Genomic DNA, 7,226 nt, shown 5'->3' on the forward strand with positions numbered 1-7,226 from the left:
TGAAGTGACCTTAAACTATTACAGGTGGATAATTTTTTTTTAATCCTTGTCCAAAGTTAATCAATACTTAATACCCTCTCAAGATTATGCAATGGACTTTGAAAATTTAACCTCATACACTATATATATTCCAAATTATATTATTGTTGTCATGTATTTTAATTATCTCATTTTAACACCAACAGACATTATTACTCTGTATAGTCAGTGTTAATGTATATTTGTCCCATATTTACCACCTTCTAAATTTTTAAATTTCTTATCTTAGTTTACAGCACAAGATCAATTCCTTTCAACTTAAAGTGTATGCTTTTTCTTTTAGTGTAAAGTAAATCTAGTGATGAAATTGCTCACTTTGGGTTTTTTTTTCCTTTCGTATAGGTATCTTAAAAGATTTTCACTTGTAATAGAATTCTAGGTTCACTGTTATTTTCTTTCAGCATATTGAAGATATTCTTCTACTTTCTTCTGGTTTTCATTGTTGAAATAGAGAATCTGTTGTTACACTAATTGACCCTCCTTTGAAGATAGTCCTTTGAAGGTAATCTAATTTAAAGATAATCCTTTGTTTTTCCTTCAGGTGATTTTAAGATTTCCTCTTTGCTTTTGATGTAGGACAGTTTTACTATGACTTATCTAGAAGTTTTTAATCATAGTTTTTTTCTGCTGCTGTTGTTTTTCCAGCAACAGAAGGGATCTTTTTGAGCTTCATGGATCTATAAATGCAGCAGTTCTCAAGATGTTTTTCAGCGTTTGTCTTTTCAAATATTGCCTCTGTCCAGTTCTCTTACTCTTACAGGGCATTCAAAACTGTAAGGTCTCTAAATAATTCCAAAGTTATATGCTCTATTGTTTGTTGATATCTGCAACACAGATAACCAGAGTAATCATGGTTTATTTAAACTGCCTTCTTGTAATTGTGCATTATTGTTTTCTTTACATAGTTTGCTTCTCTCTATAATAATTGAAATATTATCCCTTCTTCATGATAAGTAGAAGACCAACACAAGTATAAAGTTTGGTCATTCCTCCCCTCTCTGTATCTATTTCATCATATATATATGTCCCTTTTAACATTTATAACTTTGGTTCATATGGTAAAATTTAATAACTATGTGAAAATTCTCCTCTGGATGTATGCAAAATGATGTTAGGGGAATTCTCTGTCTTTGCCTTTTCCTCGTTACTTCAGAATGCCCTTATAACAGTAGATACACAATTAGTAATCACTGTGGTAAACTTAGTTGATGTGCTTTTGCAGCTAGCAGACAATGTGATTAAATATTCTTGTAGCTCCAACTTAAATTTGTACAGAAAATGGGCGTTTTCAATATCTCTTTATCCCTTTTTTCCTTTATTCCTCCATCCTCAATCCAGTTTGCACACTGAAGTACAGAAATACCAAAACAAGGGGTGGACGGACTCCCATCCTCTGTGAGTTTCTCAGTCACTGTTTGAGTAGAGACTAGCCTCCCTTCCTCTGCCACTTAATGTCAAAAACTTGAAGGTACTGAGGGATGTTGGCTTTGTATGTCTTTATTATCCATAAGGAAAGTTGATTTTTCTTTTTTTACATTTGTAGCAAGTATTACTATCAAACTCCACTCATTGGGCCAGAGACCCTTGTGATGTTAGCGAAAAACTTGCCCCTCATGTAGCACACTACCTACACTTGTGAGTTCATCAGCCAGTGGCCTCAACTCCAAGCTCTAACAATGTGCAGAGGAAAGTTGATTCTTAATGGGCCAAAAGTGTATGCTAGGATAATACATGGTAATATCCACTTTACAATAATAATCCATCTGGTTTCCTGCCTCTCTAGGCCTCATCTTAAGGCCTTGCTCACGTGAATCATCCACATCCTCCGACCAAGCTTAGTCTGAGGACTGGATTTGAGAACAGTCTTGCCTTACCAGGGACCATTTTTAAAAGGAGTTTTCCTGGTCTGCTACCCATGGCAGTTCCGCTGTTAATTTGCTCTGCCCTCCAGTCCTATTTACTAGATATAGGATTTTAAAACTTTATTCCAAGGACCAGTATTTATTCCACATTTCTCTTCCAGTCTTACTTTCTGATGCCTGAGTACCTTTTTGGATTATCACTTTAGGACACAAGATCCCATAGGTGTGAAGACTTTGTTGCTTTTGATATTCCCGATGGTCCTTCCTTAGAGCACAACTATCTAGTGTGAAGCAGATGCTTTTAGCAATGTGGCTTAATTATTTAGGACTGATGTGTATATTACTTACCACTTAGTAAATGACCTGAGAGAGTAAATGCATTTTTCAGACTTTCCTATGCTCAGTACGTGACTTTTCAGGATGTACATTTCTCTAATGCCTAATGTGGGTGTATTTCTTTGTATTTGGTTACACCAGTGTTTCCTATTTCTTGTCTCTGCTATGTTGCCTGTTGTGAATCCTGGTTAATAATTTCTAGACCTTCCTAATAACTACTTGTCACTAATCACTGTAACTCCAAATTCAGAACCCATGAGTGGTTTCCCCCATCTTGTTGGACTTTGTCTCTCCCAAACTGTGCCACACAGTGCTCCAGTATCCAGTACTCAGTAGTGCTTGATCTGTATTAAAGATAAAATTGATACGTGAAAGAACAGCACTTAGGCTTTATATCGAGTGGGAAACACAAGTTAGGGAATTAAGAACTTTAAAGGTTATGTGCAGTTTTTTAAGTAGAGCACAAGAAGGAGGTTTTTGAGGATGGAGAAAGATGTGATTTTGATGACTATCTGATTAGTGTGACCACACAATTTGTAGAAATTTTATTTTCCTCCACTTTCTATGAGATTCCCGTTCAAGGGTTATTAACCTAAACCTTCACCAGTGGCCTACTTTTATAAAATTTTCTTGAATGAAATCTGACTTTTTATTTGTTTTATTTTCTGTTTTTTTAAGCTCTTAAGGCTCTGCTGATATTTCTCTGTGGCTGGGATTTTGTGTTTATATTGAAGATTTTTATTGGAAATATTTTATATATTCCTTTTACTGAGCACACACAAGATTTCTTTTTTTAAAAATTATTTTTCTACATTTTAGCTTTCATTTATGAATGAAGTTTAGGGCATGGTAGATGAATAAAGGAAGTTATGAGAAAGTCCAAAGTTAAAACAGGCTGGATGTATTTCTTTTTAAAGCTTACATCTCTAAAGAACCTTCTTCTACTCCTAAGATTAAAAAAATCATGCGTTGATAAATTGCTTCATTCTAAGGTCTTTCATTCTGTAAAGATATGATATTTCTACTATATCTCAGGCATTGTGTAAATGGGAAATATTAATTCTGTGCTTAAAACAACTCAAACTGAGCGATGAGGGCTAAACATCACAAAATATTAGGAAGATTTTGAGATTTTAGCTGAATAAAAGTTCAGTACAATTTAATGACATGGGATCGGTCTGCCAGGATGCTTGGCCACATGAGTAAATGTATGGTGTTCATCATAAAGCAAGCAATGCACATGTTCCATTGGTGCTGATCAGACATCACCTGAAGCATTGAGTAGAAGATCAGAAGTTTAGCTTTGGGTAGAAGATTGGAAGTTTTGCTTTGAAAGACAGGCAGACAAATACCTATTGATTCCATTTTGCACAGGCACTATTCAAATTATACAGTCTTCCTCCCATCTATGAATTTATAGACTACTGAACAGTGAAGAGATAGATTCGCATTTAGCGGCTAGGAAGTAAAGTTTGACTGAATACAAAGGATGGGGGGAACCTTTTAAACTGTTGAATGAATGAGATGCCTCATGAATCATATGAATCATAGTTCACGTGATGATTATCCATGGATGTGTTTATTAGTGATGTCATAGAGGACAGTGAATGTGTGTAGCAGGTTAGGTGTGAGTTCAGTAATCTTTAAGCCTCTTCTTATTCCAGATGCTTTTGGAAAATAGTATATAAAGAAAACAATGTGCTGTGGAATTAAAGAAAGTCAATAAGAAATAGAAAGGCATTACAGAGCCAAGTGGACTTCTGCTTGCCCTTAGCATAGAAGGGATTGAAATAGGGAGGAAAGAGGGGAAGGAAGGACCCCTGTGCACTAGGAAGTGAGTGAAGGGGAAGGTTAGAGAGAGAAGCAATAAACACTTCAGATGATTTTGAAACTTACTGCAATATTTACTGCAAACACAAACTGATAATTGTGTTTGGATATAACAAAATAGAACCATAATGAATGAATAATTTCTTGTGTAATCTGATTTTAATTTGCTTTAGCTTTCTAATATATCCAAACACATGATTTGTTTTCTAATTATATAGTTTTGCTTTTTTAACATTCCAGGAACATATTCTCTTCCTTGTTTCTCATTGTAAATTAGAATGGGAGTTTGCATGTATGATGTAATAAACCATATCAGATTGGCCTACTTCATAAAAATCAGGTAAAAGTGGGTAATGTAATATAACGAAGCTGCCTCTGTCACTAGCCTATTAAAATTTCTAAAAAAGTTAGCATCTAGAACAGTCTTAAAATATTTCAAAACAACAGTATATTATTTCCAATAACAGTACAACAAAGAAAAACACACTCCTGACACGTGTGTGCATATAATTAATCATATCAGTCCAATTTCCTTTGATTTTTGTCCCACTTCTTTGAGGTTCTAACCATGGGACTATGTGATAATGCTTGTAGCAGTTAGACAAGCCCTTCTCAAAACATGTGCACACAAACGCTAGTACCTTGAATGTGAAATTATTTGCTTATTCAACGTTTTGAATAACTGTCTAATCCAAAGAGGGGACAGGCAGTCATTTTGTATATTTAAGAATATTTAATGAAGTCCATTAAGGTTTAATAATAGATGAAGAAAAAGAAAGATGAGCATATTGGCTTTATTTAAAATCTTTTTAGTACACAGTACTCTGACTACTAAGATGGATGGGTTGGAAGGTATGTGTTTTTCTTGTCTCCAGGGAAATTGCTTCACTTTACTTATAAGATGTATTGGTGTTTCCTACTTCTTTTCTTTTACTTTATTCCAACTCTCACAGATAAAATATAATTGGATTTTAGACCCTGAAGCAGAATAGTTTTGTGTTGTGTTGTTGTCATTTATACTAAGCTTTTATCATATTTAAAAGAGTAAAATCTCTAGCAAAAAAAAGAAAACTCTAAGAGAAAAAAATCATAAATATTTGTCCAGAAAGAAAAGTCTCAAGGGAGGTATTTGATTTTTAAAGATTTAGAATATGCATTAATTAACATAGTTTTAGAGATTGCAAATGGTCTGCTTTCAAAAAGGTGTAGTCTTGGCATTCATTAGCATAATTTTGTCATGTGTTTAGAAAAAACAGATTTTAGTTACTTCACACAAAAAAGTTGATGAGAACTAATGATTTAGATTTTAATCACTTTATTACCAACAGTAAAGAAAACCATTAGAAAAACTAAAAATCTCTAAATATTTTTGAATATTAGGTTTATAAACAAAGGTAAGATTTTTCACATGCACATTTGGAAGATCGAGGAACAGTCTTTGATTCAACATTTATTTTTTGATCTTCAGCAACATGTGAGGCACTGTTGTTGTCAGTGGGGACAAAGTGACAAATAAGATCACCAGCAGGTACAGTTCCACGTTCATCTTACTTCCAAATGCCTGTGATCGCTCAGTTGCATCTCTTCCAGAATGTTTAATAGATATTTCAAACAGAATGCATACTAAACATAATTCTTGATTTTCCCGAAAGGAAATACTAAAATTCACAGTTGCTCCAACCTGAAAATTGAATGTTGATTGTTTATTTCCCTCTTTTCTTTATTCCCATATAATCCATCAGCAGATTCTGTGGACTCTATTTTCCATTTTCCCTCGTTTCTACGACCACCGCCTTAATCCTCAAAACTAGTGTGAATAGCCTTGAATAAGACAGTTGTCTCCTAGTCACCTTCTGGCTCCCACTTTTGTTCCACTATAATGCATTCTTCCAGGCACATGCTGAGTGAACTTTTAAAAATATTAATCAGTTTTGTCCTTTTCCTGCCTTAACCCATTTATTGCTTTCCCCTCACTCATCATGGTCCTTGCACGCTGAGGTCCTTTGGTTCCTGGACCTTCTGTGCTGCCCTGGCCTGCAGTTCTATTTTGTTCTTGCTTGACCTTCAGTACAAAATGACATCCTCACATATCTTCGCTTGGCGGTCTCATTTACAGCCTTCAAGTCTCAGTTTAAATATCATTTCTTCAAATAGCAAAGAGGCTGTCCCTTACCATGCTTGCCAACACAGCTTCCTATAGCCCAGTCGCACTCTAACACAGCATTCTAGTTAATGTTTTGTTTTTTAACAGTAATTACTATCATTTGAACGTATTTTAAAAATCACTTGCTTGTTAGGTTTTTTGCCCTTTTCCCTGATAGAGAAGAAGCCTACAGACAGCATACACATTGTCAGCTCCCACACTACTTTATCTTCTGCACTATGAACTATATTTATTACAGTGTAGGTGTTCAGTAAAAACTTGTTAAATGAATATATATATGAAAATCCTAAAGGATAGGAAAGAGATTCTTCTTTTTCCATTGTTATCTTTTGGTTTTCTTCATTAAGCACATTGATTAATCTTACACTCTAATGTTTTAGTTTCTGTGTCTGAACAAGAAAAAAAAAAGACAAGCATACCTGTGCCAATGGAGATTACTTTCCAATAGGTAGAGATAGAATAAACAAGATAAATAATATTTATCTTGTTTATTATTATAATTAAATAATTATATTTCATTTGGTGTTTTGTGTTATGGAGAAAAGTCAAAGGGAGAGAAAAGTTAACTAGTATTAGTGTGGATAGCAGCTTTTTATTTTATTTTTTTAATAATTTTTTAACACCTTTGTTGGAGTATAATTGCTTTACAATGTTGTGTTAGTTTCTGCTGTATAACAAAGTGAATCAGCTATATGTATACGTATATCCCCATATCTCTTCCCTCTTGCGTCTCCCTCCCTCCCACCCTCCCTATCCCACCCCTCCAGGTGGTCACAAAGCATTGAGTTGACCTCCCTGTGCTATGCGGCTGCTTCCCACTAGCTATCTGTTTTACGTTTGGTAGTGTATGTATGTCAGTGCCACTCTCTCACTTCGTCCCAGCTTCCCCTTCCCCCTCCCCGTGTCCTCAAGTCCATTCTCTATGTCTGCGTCTTTATTCCTGTCTGAGAGCAGCTTTTTAAAAAGTGGCCCAGGAAGACTTTATAAAGAAGGGA

General features: G+C 34.8%; 1 non-coding gene across 1 annotated transcript; it reads right to left on the bottom strand.

The window, feature by feature from the left end:
- Positions 1–1,574: 1,574 nt before the first annotated feature.
- Positions 1,575–1,724, bottom strand: LOC131746917 (small nucleolar RNA SNORA62/SNORA6 family). Its single transcript, XR_009332706.1, has one exon. It is a non-coding gene; the product is annotated as a small nucleolar RNA SNORA62/SNORA6 family (small nucleolar RNA).
- Positions 1,725–7,226: the final 5,502 nt, after the last annotated feature.

This window comes from Kogia breviceps, chromosome 1 (assembly GCF_026419965.1).
Source record: "Kogia breviceps isolate mKogBre1 chromosome 1, mKogBre1 haplotype 1, whole genome shotgun sequence".
Lineage (NCBI taxonomy): Eukaryota > Metazoa > Chordata > Mammalia > Artiodactyla > Physeteridae > Kogia > Kogia breviceps.